Source organism: Anser brachyrhynchus (genome assembly GCF_964034855.1).
Source record: "Anser brachyrhynchus genome assembly, chromosome: 7".
Lineage (NCBI taxonomy): Eukaryota > Metazoa > Chordata > Aves > Anseriformes > Anatidae > Anser > Anser brachyrhynchus.
Window position 1 is genome coordinate 23,519,457 of NC_137701.1, and position 12,750 is coordinate 23,532,206.

The 12,750-nt window shown below is 38.9% G+C and overlaps 1 long non-coding RNA gene across 1 annotated transcript in view; it reads right to left on the reverse strand.

The window, feature by feature from the left end:
- Positions 1-222: 222 nt before the first annotated feature.
- The window catches only part of LOC308198592, a 192,026-nt gene continuing 179,498 nt past the window's right edge, over positions 223-12,750 (reverse strand). The window contains exon 6 of the long non-coding RNA XR_013954036.1: positions 223-1,455. This is a non-coding gene — a long non-coding RNA (uncharacterized lncRNA). The remainder of the gene's footprint in view (positions 1,456-12,750) is intronic.

A 12,750-nucleotide genomic window follows, 5' to 3' on the forward strand; every position in this document is an offset into this window, starting at 1 on the left:
ATTTATAGTTTGCCAGGCTTGAAGACTAGCACGTTGCATCACTTTCGTTTGCTGTAGTGAAAGTGAATATCTTTATTTCTGGAGGGTGTACGCAACAGTTGATGGAAATTTTGGAACAGCACAAGCATGGGAATATCTAGGGATGCTTGTTCTCCTTCTGGGCAGTAGTGTTTTTTTATTTGCCTTTTAAATGCTTCCGTACTGGTTCCAGTAGTGGTCACATTGCCTAAATTGCCCTTTGAAGGATGAGAAGTATTTTTATAAAAGGTTAGAAAGAATGTATTTTCCTTAGCACTGAATTTCACAGTACAGCATTGTCCTGTCCATTATGACCTGAGTTGTATGAAATAGTGATGCAGCCACAGCCTGTCTGTTTGATTTGCTCTCAGCATGATTTAGCACACCATATCACAACAGCCCAGGTATTTCCAATAAATATAGGGCCAAATTCATTGCTGACATATGCAGACACAATTCCATTGCTACCGATAGAGTTGCATTTGTTCCCACCAAGGTGAATCTGGCCACTAAACTGAAGATTTAGTGGAAATAAATGAAATTTTGTAAAACAAACAAACAAAAAAACAAAACAAATCCCTCCTCACCTCCACTGCATATTAAAACAAAATAAAGGCAGTACAGATCCATTACTAGGGCAGAAATTTGTAACCCCTCTTTCATGAGTAATTCATGAGAACACACACAATGGGTATTTATTTCAACAGCACTCATTTTTATTTACCACTGATTACTCCCCCAAATCAGTACTGATTATATATACAATGAAGTGTGGCCCCATCATGTCGCATTTATTTGAAAAGGCTAGCAACAACAAGCTGCCCTGCATATACACACAACTGCAAAAAAGTCTAGACAGCAGGGAAATTTAAGCAGATTTTCTTAACATGCAGATACTGCCCTGGTGTAAATTCTCATGGAAGACATCACAGGTACAACTGTTTACACCAGCTATTGAGCTTCCTGGGGAATAACATAACAAAGCAGCAATGTTAGTGACCAGTAGAGAATTATTAAAGGAACACAGATAATTGGAAGTAAATGAATGACCTGGGTTGAATAGCAGGTATAAAATGAAGTGCAGGCAAAATCATTGCACTGGATACCTTCCAGCCTTCCTTGTCCTAGGCACATTTCTTCCAAATTTTAAGATCTGAATAAGGCTTCTGTTCTCTGCAAACCAGCCAGGAAAGGATAAGAACTGAGGTCTGGGTATCCACATTTTCTTCTAACTGGAATCATCGCCTGTGGAAAACTGTCCTTCTGGGAAAGATGCTGGAGTGCTAGAAATGATGATTCAATTGCCCATTAAGATAATTCCTGGAAGTACTACTTTCTTGAGGCTGTGCTTCCAGGAATGGCAATCACGGCATCACTGCTCTGACAGTGCGATAGGTATCTCCAGAAGTGGACACAGCAGGTGAATATTTCCAGTTACTGCAAGTAATACACTGCATGTTAGATCTCCTGGTTATCTTTATTTACAAAAGCTAACTAATGCAGCATATTGCAATCCTTTGATGATGAATTACTCCAATTGTTTAGCAATAAACGGAAGCTCTTTTGCAATCCAGGTAACATTTTTTATGTTCCTATTACTGCTTTTCTTGCTATTAGAGAAGCAGTGAATCTTTAAAGAGAAACTTCCTACAGCTAAAAAGGGCATTAAGGGGGAAAAAAGCTGGGAGCCATAGTGACAGGTACAACTAAGGCTGTATCCTTCGGTTCCCTGGAAACCAGTCAAACACTATCTCATCTTGCAATGGTTGTGTCTGATCCTCTGCTTCAGACATCTTCCTAATAATGGCAACTACAGAGGTGACTCTCTGCAAATAAGGGCTTACAGCAACTGGACATCCATCATATATCTCTAGAGCAACATTAGACCACCCTAATGGGTACTCCCGTCTTCATTATGATATTAATTCTCTAAATTTCCAAAGTGATTTCATTTGTAAAATGACAAAGGCTGGCTGCTCAGGAGACAAACTGTTTTCATCCCCCTCCTGCATGCTTACAAAGGCTTGCTCTCTTTAGTCTTTGGGGGAAAAGAAATTTGATAGCATCAGATCTCTTGTGATACACAAGGCTGCCTAACAGCTACACCACCTGCCAGCACCGCATGCCTGCCCATCCAGCCTGAAGATTTCTAAAGCAATGGTTGATGAGGAGAACATAGATGCTGGTTTGGGAGGGGGCTGGGGGGAAGCTATGCAGAGAGAAAATAGAGGCTGTATAAAATACTCAGTGTGAAAGTGAGGCAGGATTGAGGGTAAGGGTGAGGTCAGAGCCAAGGCTGGAAACTGAATCAATCTGAACAAGGTTGGTTTGGTTAGATTAGGTAAAAGCATGATTTTCTCCCTGGTGTATCAGAGCCTTTGCTGTGGCTACAAATTCACTGACAGCCAACCAAAGCAAACTTTGCACAAAGAGGCAATTCTTTGCATAGCTCCTGATCTCCAAACTCTTTAGGATTAAATAAAATATAGATTAAATTAAAAAAGAAATCTGTAAGCCTGTGTCATCTCTAGTGCTTGCCCCAAATAGTGACTAACTGAAATGTCTGGCTGAACAATAGTGAGGAAATTAGGAGGTTCTTCTAAGGGCAGCAATAATTGTAACCTGACTGGTGAATGAATTTGGAAGCAATCAAAAAAAAAACAGCATTTAATGTACTGAAAAGTGTACAAGACACCAATCTCATTAGGCATTATTCTGTTTTAAGAGAGCATTCAAGTGGCATCCTGAAATTTGCCTAGTTCTGGCTTTCTTTCATTTACACTCGCTCACTCCTGTTGCTGTTGGCAGCATTGGGGGCACACAGGCAGTACTGTGAGAGGAGCCCTGCCCCAAGACCTCCACTCCCTCTTCCCAGGGAAGACCACATTTGGCAAGCAACTGGGCTTCATTGCTCCTGTGAATACACACTTACAACACCATTCCCTCTTTGTCCTTGCTCCGCCATCATTTTTCTTTTGTACCAGCTACTTCTTCCCCCTCTTTACTGATGAATCTCAGTATTCAGTGTAGCCACACAGTCCCCAGTGCCAGGGTGTCCTATATATAGCTGGCCCTCAGCTGGAATGAAGATAGGAAGACGTCTTCAGGCAGCTGCAGCCCCAAAGCTTATCCACACCTGGCTCCCACCCTCCCCACTGGGTGTCTGCGGTGAAAGGGCTGGCTCTCGGGGTGAGGGAATGGGGTAGGGCATCACCCTGCATGGAGCATGGCTCCGCAACACACCATGGCCTTTCATCAGGCATCTCTTGCAAAACAGGCTCCTTGTTCATGTTTGTAAATGTAGCATAGAGTGACTCCATCTCACATATATGAAAATGTTTCCATAAAATCTTGTTTAAAACGAAATTAATTAGTGTTATTAAAAATATTGAAGAGGATAGCTCTTACTTTCTCCCAGAGGAAGCCTTCATGTTTAGGCAACTCAAGCTCCCTTTTTCTAATTCTCTCTTTCTCTCTGGACCTGTAAATCTTGCTTTCTTTCCTGAACAGCCATGCAGCTTCAGCAGGAAGCAAACTGCCCCTCTCCTTTTTTCCCTGCTCTACCCACCTTGCCCAAATCTCCAGCAATTTTGGCTTAACTTGGCAGTCAGCGGCTGGGCTGTAGATTTGAACCCCCTCAGTCTGAGGAGGTCACTGAACCATAGTCAGCTCACCAGTTTCTGGGTGAGTGCTTTAACCACTGCTATAAAAGATGAGCAGCAGTATCACCACCATCCATCTTCAAAAAATAAAGAGTAATCCAGTTGTCCAGCCCTCAAGGAACAAAGCGCCTGTTAGTCAGAGGGTTTCGCTGAATGTGAATGTGAATTACATCTTAATGCTTAACTGAAGGCTCTATGTGCATAGCTTAGTCCTCTGGGAAATATGATTTTAGGTTATTAGCTTCTCCTCGTTTCCTAGTGGGTTTAAACATCACCTCACTCAATCAGACTTTCTGTCAAAAATCCTTGATTTCAGTGGCAAATGTGCACCTCAAAAAGAACTTGGATCTTCAACTTGGAAGGGTAGATTTTACTTCAGAAATCAAGGCTCTTAATGTATTTTTGTTTCTAGCTGTCAGGGCTGAATTTTCATGCTGTAATGACCCTGACAGATGATGACTATCTGCTGTTTCTGAATCTTCTTTTAATAGGAGACAGAGATGCTCAGCACCTCCGAGTAATACTCCTCTCCTCAGTTCTACAGGTTAATTTTTCTGTACTTTCAGTGTTTAGCATAAAGACATGATGATCTGAGGTGGGCTGGAAGCTGTCCCTACCACTTATTTATGTTGTTCTGAGATTTTGCATTACATAGACTCAAATTCAAGCATGCTGTAAGGATACGTACTGTGATTGCTTGTCTCAGGGATAAACTTGGCTCCATGTTATATGCTTATGATGTTATTGATGGCCCTCTGGCCCCCAAATTAAATTATTAATGGAAAATTCTCTGTCATTTGTTTCTCAATGTCACATGAATGCAAAAGTATTTTTCAGTGCAGCTTCGTGGAGAAGACATTCTCTGTTTGCAATGAACTTCACCTTTTCTGAAAGAGGTGCTAAACTTTTATTCCTTTCCATCTTCAGCTAAATACTGCAGTACCCTCTTTAAGACAAATCCATTGCAGTTACCATCAATGAAATCTCTACAAACCCCAAAGTCCTGCATTTTACACAAATCACAGGCTAGTGCTTAGGTTTTTGTGCCAGTTTCATGTAAGTTAGCCAGTATAAATCCACTCTGACAGCATAAACTTTGTTTCTGTCTTCCATGGTTGCCTTCCAAAAGCTTGAAACTCAAGCCTAATGTGTCACTTCAGTATGGACTGCATGATTCATCAAGGGAAAAAAAAAAATCCCTTTTCCTAAATCCTTCAAATGCTCCATAGTATTCTAAAACACAGCTAGAGCAATCACAGCCCTTTTTTTAGTTTTCCTGAACTTTACTGTGGAAGAAAATTAGTTTCTCAAGGGTGACTGTAAGAGCTATAGTGTCTTTTTTCATATGTGCACTTAGGAATAAGAGGAACATTGCTTGAGGTTCATTTGTGGTGAGATAAGGTACGACTCATAAGAAGTGGTGTAGTATAGAGATTTTGGCATAGAGAACTGCAGGTGATCTTTGTGCTTCCACCCTTGGGGTAACAGAGCCATGACCACCTGAATTGGTCTATGCATGGCACAGATTAACCGATCTGTTTCCAAGCTTGGGGAGAAGTGAAAATGTGGTGCAAATGCTATTTAGTATGCTGCTGGGCTCAGTTCATAAAGGAGAAAATGTGGCTGAAAGCCACTTTCATTTGTGCTTTCCACCCAAACTGTCCTTTTATTGCTGAGCTTCCAGAAGGCACAATACAGTCTGACCAGTGTTCTGCTCTCAGATACCTCTCAGGTAGAAAACAAGTTGTTTGCCATTTTCTTCTCTTGTCAGATCAAACCAATACATATACTCAATATACCTATCTTGAGAAGTTTTCTTTATTGATGACTCTCACTTTCTCTGCAAACAATATATTTTCTACAGTAACTGTCCAGGTAAATAGGGTTCACTCTGGAAATAGAAGGAGCAGAACCATATGGGAGAGTATAAAAATGAACTGACCTGAACCATGGTTCTGAAAACATTGTAAATTGTTTCCATACCTTGACAAATGTTCATGCTGGTTAGGAATGCCTTTGTTGTTGTGACTTGTCCTCTAATTGCCTGGCACCTCCCTGGGAATAGTTCTGCTCGTATGTTAAATTATGACACAGGGAGATAGTTTGCCAGCTTGATCTGGTCTTCCCTGGATTATTGAGAGGTTTCTATTATCTTCACATAACATCCAATATACAAATAAGCTCAGAGTTTATTCAACTTTGTTTAATATTTGTTTGACATATGTTTTCAATGGTGTTTGAACTGGAGTGGTAGTGGAGAGATGCCACAACTTCAGCAAACTCTGGACCATGACTAGTTTGGTAACAAACTGTTCAGGGGCTTTTTGGTGTGAAGGAGAACATTGCACTCTCTTATGCTTGCCCAGGCACCTCTGAAGTAATTTTTACCTCCTCCATGCATATATATTTTAAGAAGCCATAAACCTATTATATATACAATAGCTGTGTAGCCTAAGTATCACAGATCCATATGGCATGTCTCTCCAGCACTGCTCTTTCAGAACATTGCCATTCAGGTACATGGGTACCCTCAGAAAAATACGGTTGGCATACATAATTTACCATGAAAAATATTGGTCCTGCATCAAAAAATGTGTGGAGTACAAATATACTTCGAATTTGCTGTGGTATTTTCCTGTATTTTTATTAGTTCTATATACAATATTTGTTTTTTTGCTATTTGGGATAGTAATAACAGGAATTATGTCTCCTTCACTAAACAAGCTTTTTTAATATAAAAAGGATTTGTATATGCTAATTTGTAATGCATTGCATCTACAGTCACTACTGCATACAGTAATGCTTACATGAAAAAGACTGCACATGGGCTTGTCCTTTCAAATCCAAACTTGTCATGTATTCTCATCACACTGGAGTAAAGTTGCCTTTTTAAGAAGATGTCTTTATTTTGCAAATAAAGATGGTGAACACCTGGGTATGAGATGATGCTTTTGACCTTGTAAAAATCATTTGCAGTTTGGAAAGCAGGGACACCTCATGATTAAACCATATTAAGCGATAATGACATTTTGCCAGATTGTGCTGTGTATTGTTCTGAGAAGAAGACACACATTTCCATTGATTGTTCATGAATCTTCAGGTTATCTTCAAATGATGAAGTGTTCGGGTTCCCAGCACAGCAGCTGCCTGGAGTGAATGTACCCCATGGGCATGGGGAATTGGAGGGATGTGCTGAGCCAAGAGGGACACTGCTGGAGCCAAGGGTGAGCTCCTACCATATGGACTCACACACTGTGAGGCACATGGAGGACAGAGTGCAGCCTTTGGCTTGATGTCTTGAGAAACAATATTATCAGTGTTTGGCTTTCCTGAACCATTCATGCTGATTTCCAGTGCAGGAAGAGGAGGTTGATAGTGATTCTATTTACAATTCATTAGAAGATTGTAGAAGATTGTTGAAGACAGGAAAAACTGACCTTCTATTTCCCTTTCATCTGCAGGAGTACATTCAAAAACGATAGTCCACTTTAAAGACACTGGAGTGGAGAATTATACTGGGCTGTTTCTACAGTCTTCTTTATCTTTGGGTCAGCAACATCACTAATTGGCACTTGACAGCACACTTCCAGATATTCCTTGTGAATCTCATAGTGTGACTGATGGTTGATAACATAAAGAGGAGAATTCTCGGATCCATTTTAGTCCATCAAAAACTAGAAGCTGCCTAGCATGTACCACATCTAGCGATTGATAGCACCACGTTTGTTAAGGTTATCTGACTGGAAGAGCTGCAAGCAATGAATAACGCAGCAAAGCTGCATGTGATAACATCCCCACAGTGAAACTGTATCAGCTGACACTTAGTTTCATGCTTGACATTTTAATATTTGGGATTTTTTAAATTGAAAATGCAAAGAAATGCTCCCTTTTTTCTGAATGTATTTGCTAGGCAAAGGTATCCCACAATGCAGTTGATACACTTTTTTTTTTTATCTGGATGCATTTTTCAAATATTTTTTGGCATCCTAAAATTGTAGGATTTTTTTTTTCTGATGCATGAATGCATGAGTTGGTTTTGCAGTAGAACTACTGCAAGTTTGCTCATGCCCAAAGAACAACAATTCAAAATCTCTACCTTTTCTTTTATATGTCTAAAATATATTTTTTTCTATGTATTTTATAAACTAATCTTTTCAAGCCCTTGAACACAAGGAAGACAGTAACCCTGCTTTTCTGATTTTCTCAAAATATGTTGGCTTGCATATGCAAAGAGTTGTTATCAGTCCCAATAAATGAAAATGATTTTTTTTTTTGTATGTGCTTAGTAAGGTTCATTATTTAGGTTCATTTTACAGATTTTCAATAGTTTCCTTGGCTGTGGATATCATGTTTATTAACAGGATCTTCAAAAGAAAGTAAAATGCTGTGTCACTGCATGCAGTGGACTGGATTGTTCTGACCTGCCATTGAGTGATGGATGTTCTCCTAGCAGCTGGGGAAAATATTATAACAGACAGAAATATTAGTGTTCTATTGCATATTTTTGTGCAATATAGGCTTTGAATCTTAAATGCCCTAACACTTGCATGCATTTCAGCACCATGTTTCTATGAACACATTACATAAATCTGAATTCCAGGCAGAGCTATGCAGACTTGCAAACCCTTCTTCTCTGAACTCTATTATTTATAAGATTAAAACCCCTGAGGTTTCAAATGGCAGGTTTATTGTCAAGTACAATGTACTTTTCATTCTGAATAGACAAAAGCCTTTGAGCTTACCTGAGTCTGCATGGAAACCTTCCTGCCTGCCCTCAGTGCTACCACATGTATTAGTGGAGGCCAATCTTTTCTCCAGGGGTGTGAGACAAGCATCCTGTAGGGCCCTCCACCCGTACCACTGATACACGCCCCATTGGAGGAGCTCTTTCTTTACAAGCATTGGGTGAATGGCCTCCATCCAGGGCTGTGTCAGCTAGAAGTACTCAGAAAATATTATTTGCAGAAAATAGTTATCCACTTGGTTCAGCTTCTGGATTTCTTTGCAATATACCCACAATCAGATGTTGAACGTTGCAGATGTGCTCATTGTTCAAAGTCATTTAATGAAAATGGTTTGGAATAGTCACAAAGTATTTGCTCTATGGTTATTAATTGTTTGATATTTGTGGGGTATGATGAGTCTTTAAAGTAAAAAATCAGTGGCTGTGCTCCCTGATCAGTACTATGAATAGGAAACCAATATAAACAGGATAGAGGAATTCAATAAGATTTCAGAAGGTTTTTTTTAATGTTGCTGGTTCAGGTCTCACATCTGCTCATGCAAGTATATTTCCAAATATTTTAGCAAAATAAACTAGTCTGTAGCCAGGTATACTCTACCTAAGGTTTTATACATTTTCAAATGGAGAAAGCAATTGAGGCTCTTTGGATGACCATTAAAGACCATATTTTTAGGAATTTCAGCTGAGGCATTTTAAAGAACTTTAGTTGGTCTTCCAAAGTGTCAAATGTCTTTCAGATGTGCTGGTGTTAATGAAACATATATTCATCAATCTTTAGAGTGGGAGGTTTTTACAGCTGCTTACCATTGCTACATATGCACATAAAATCTCCTCTCTTGTTCTCAAATCACAGACAAGGGAAAAAAAAGAAATATTTTTTTTAGCTAAAGAAGAGATATGTTAGCCTGTTGAACTACTCCAGCAAGTGATCTCAAAAAACTGTTGACCACCCTGTTTGCTACTTTATATACATATATATATATATATGCTAAGACTTTTAGTATTAATGAAGGCACACAAATGGAAACAAGTTAAGTTGTGTGAGATCTACCTAACATTTTGTTAGCTTTTGTAACAAAGATAGTAGCTTTTGGACTTTGGACATAAGAATGAAATAAGTAAATAATGGTTAATATAAGAAAGGACATACTGTTCTTGTTTAATGGATTAATAAGAACAATTAACCTTGTAGTGCATTAACATTTTAGGACTGAATTGTTTGTACATGAGTTAGTTTTACATGCAATGTCCTTGTAAAGGTCAATGTCAAACTGTATTTTAAAGAAAACTTTAAATCAAAAGTTTGTATTTTCTGTCATTGTCTATCCAGTGATAGTATGAGTGGCCTATGTTAAATACTAGAAAAACTAAATATGGCCTAAGATACACAGCTGACCAATATAATTTACCAATGTATACTTAAACTATACTGTGTAGGAACAATAGCAATTTATTCAAAATTTATTTAATTTTATTTTACGTTATCTGTTCTTTATCTTGTGCCTCCTAAGTCAAAGATGTTATAAGTAAGTCAGACATATTATGATTATTCCAAAAGAGTACTATAAGGTTTATGTTACATAAATGGTAGTGGTACATTTGCTGTGTTTAATATTAAAGCACGCAACATGTCCTCAGTTAAATTTAGTCACTTCTATGAAGTGACTAAGGATGAAATAGTTAAAAAACTAGGGAGTGTTTATTGTGCAGCCAAGATCTTAATATAACTAGTACTTAAAAATGTTTCTTATAGGCAGAGGGCAAACATAGCATGAGCTGTATGGTGAACCAGACACTGTTGCGAGGAATCATGTACAGAAGTTTGCTTTGGGAAAAAGGATTTTAGAGTGAGTGTTGCTGGGAGCAAAGCATAGAAGTTCTTTGTTTTTACAAGCAATTTACTTCCCCCGCCCCCTCTGAACTCAGACTGCTGGATGCAATTGTTTTAGGGTGGGGTTTTCTTCCTTAGTAGGGGTCTACTTGGGACTACAAATGAATTTTCACCTAATGCTGTTTTTCTCAGCTTTTGGTACATACTTTAATTTGCCTTTTGGGCTTTTGTTTATAACTTTTCAGTTTGTTAAAAAGCATGTGGAAGTTTGATGTGGTTCCTGATGGCTGGGGCAGTTTCTGTAGACTTTTCACAGCTGAAGAGTCTATCAGAGGTGGCAGTTACATGGCTTGGTGGCTCATTCATCTCCCTTCTCTCCTATGGCTCTATTGGGTCAAGTTCATGGCTATAAGAGATACCTTCTAGCTGAGACCCAGTAACAAAAGGTGTTGTTCCTTATATTGCTTGTAAGTTTCCTGACTGTCTTCTTCTCCATCTGACTAAAAGGAAAGAAAAGATCCTAGAATCAATCCTGGGATGAATGCAACATACACATAACACTGCTTTTTTCCCAAGCCATTTTCAGCTTTCTCTTCTCTCACTTGGGGCTTCATCTTTTCTACAGAAATTATAATATCTTGGGGCAGAAGCTATGTTTCATGCAGCTACACTGGTGGCACAGAAAGCCAAGAAGGATTTAGGATGCTATTTCTTAAATGAATAGCTTGCTGACATGTAGTTTCAAGTTCTTTAATCACCATGACCCTCTCTTTTCCATAAGGTTAGTCCACAATGGTCGTAAGGCATTTCCTAAAGTGTAAATTATTAATTATTTTTCCACATGCTTATGATACTTCCATCTGCTCAACTGCATGATTTAGGAGAAGAGTTTCCTTGTTATGTAGCTCAAATATTCTATGATATCCTTGCCCAGGCCTTGAGTTTCAATACAGAAAAACAGAATTAAAGAACAGCCAAGAGAAAACCAAACTGCAGGATTCATGTCAGATAAGGAAAGCATCTGAGCATATTATTGATCATTTTTTCATATATGACAGATGTGACAAACAGAGTCAGCAATCAGGCCTAGGGCCGATAATACTAGAATCTGTAAAAGACCATGTCTGAAAGAAATTGCCACCTTAATTAGTGGACAAAACAGCTGAGGAACTAGCCAAATGGGGAGGGGATGGAGTGGAGAAAGCACAAGCCAGCTTGATCTTCATAACAATGTAGACCACTCACAGCTCATAGACACATAGTGCTGTATGTGTATTGCTTAGGTTTGGCCAGTACTTGTGATCTAAAGTTTCTTGCCACTTATCCTTTATTTCAGGGTATTGCAGATTGTGTAGGTTTCAGAATGAGAATTAGACTAAGCAAAGTTCTGGAAGTTGAGCTGATCATTTTCTTCACAGGCTTAACTTGTTTGCTTGACTTTTCAGAAAGATTCTATGTATACAGATGTATAAAGCTTCATGTCAGAAAAGTCATGGAGATGCTTTAGGGAGAGATGCACTGACAGGAAATAGAGGCTGTCAAAAATGGTGGGAAGACCCTGTAATCAATAAATGATATCAAAGAATATCATAGCATGCCATGGAGAACAATAATGGGGGTAGAAGGTTAAAGAGAAAAAATTCAAATGTGTTCTTTAATGAATCTTAAAAAAGGCAAAAATGATTTTAAAAGGGACTGTATTAATGACTCAGACCATTTCTTGAAAATAAGGGCTTTTGATAGTTTCAGATGGCATATCTTTGCAGATAAGCTTGAAAAACCTGGCTTTAGCTGTACCACTGTTAGCACATTTTCATTATATAGATATTTTATTTAATTTATTGATAGTCTCCTTTTCCAGGTACTGCTGGCAGTAAGGAGACAGATGAGGTCCATGCACTTTTCAGAAGGAAGCACAATTTCTCTCTTTTGTTTGTGAGCCCCCTTCTATATTTTGTCACCAAAGCAGGCAGATATCCACATCTAAATAGCCAAACCCACATCACAAAAACTAATCTAATTTCACATTTTTCTGTACCCAGAGCACAGGCAAAGAGCCACATTGTCTCCTGTCATGTTTTTAGTATGTAAACAATGAAGCACCTGAAAGAAAACAGTAAATGCATAACCATTTGTCACGAACTTGTCTAAAATCAAGAAAAACATCTAGAAAAAAACTGTTGGTGGCAGTTTGTTTGTTGGCAGTGCTGCTAGCAGGTAGGGGATCAGCAGTAACTGGTAGATCAGCATTTGACTTCTGAGAATTTTTTTGTTATTGAAGTATGGTCATCTACTAATTTTCTAAAGAAGTGAGCTCACCGGGGAACCTGCCTCTAAGGAGTTTTGTCACCATTACTGGCACCACCTGAAAACCTCAGCTTTCATAGGGTGGTCGCGAGGATGGAGATAATGCTGACCACGAGACACTTGCTCTCTCTTACTGAATTCCCAGTGACCTCCTTTGGCATGTTCAGATCCTCTGAACATTCCAGGGA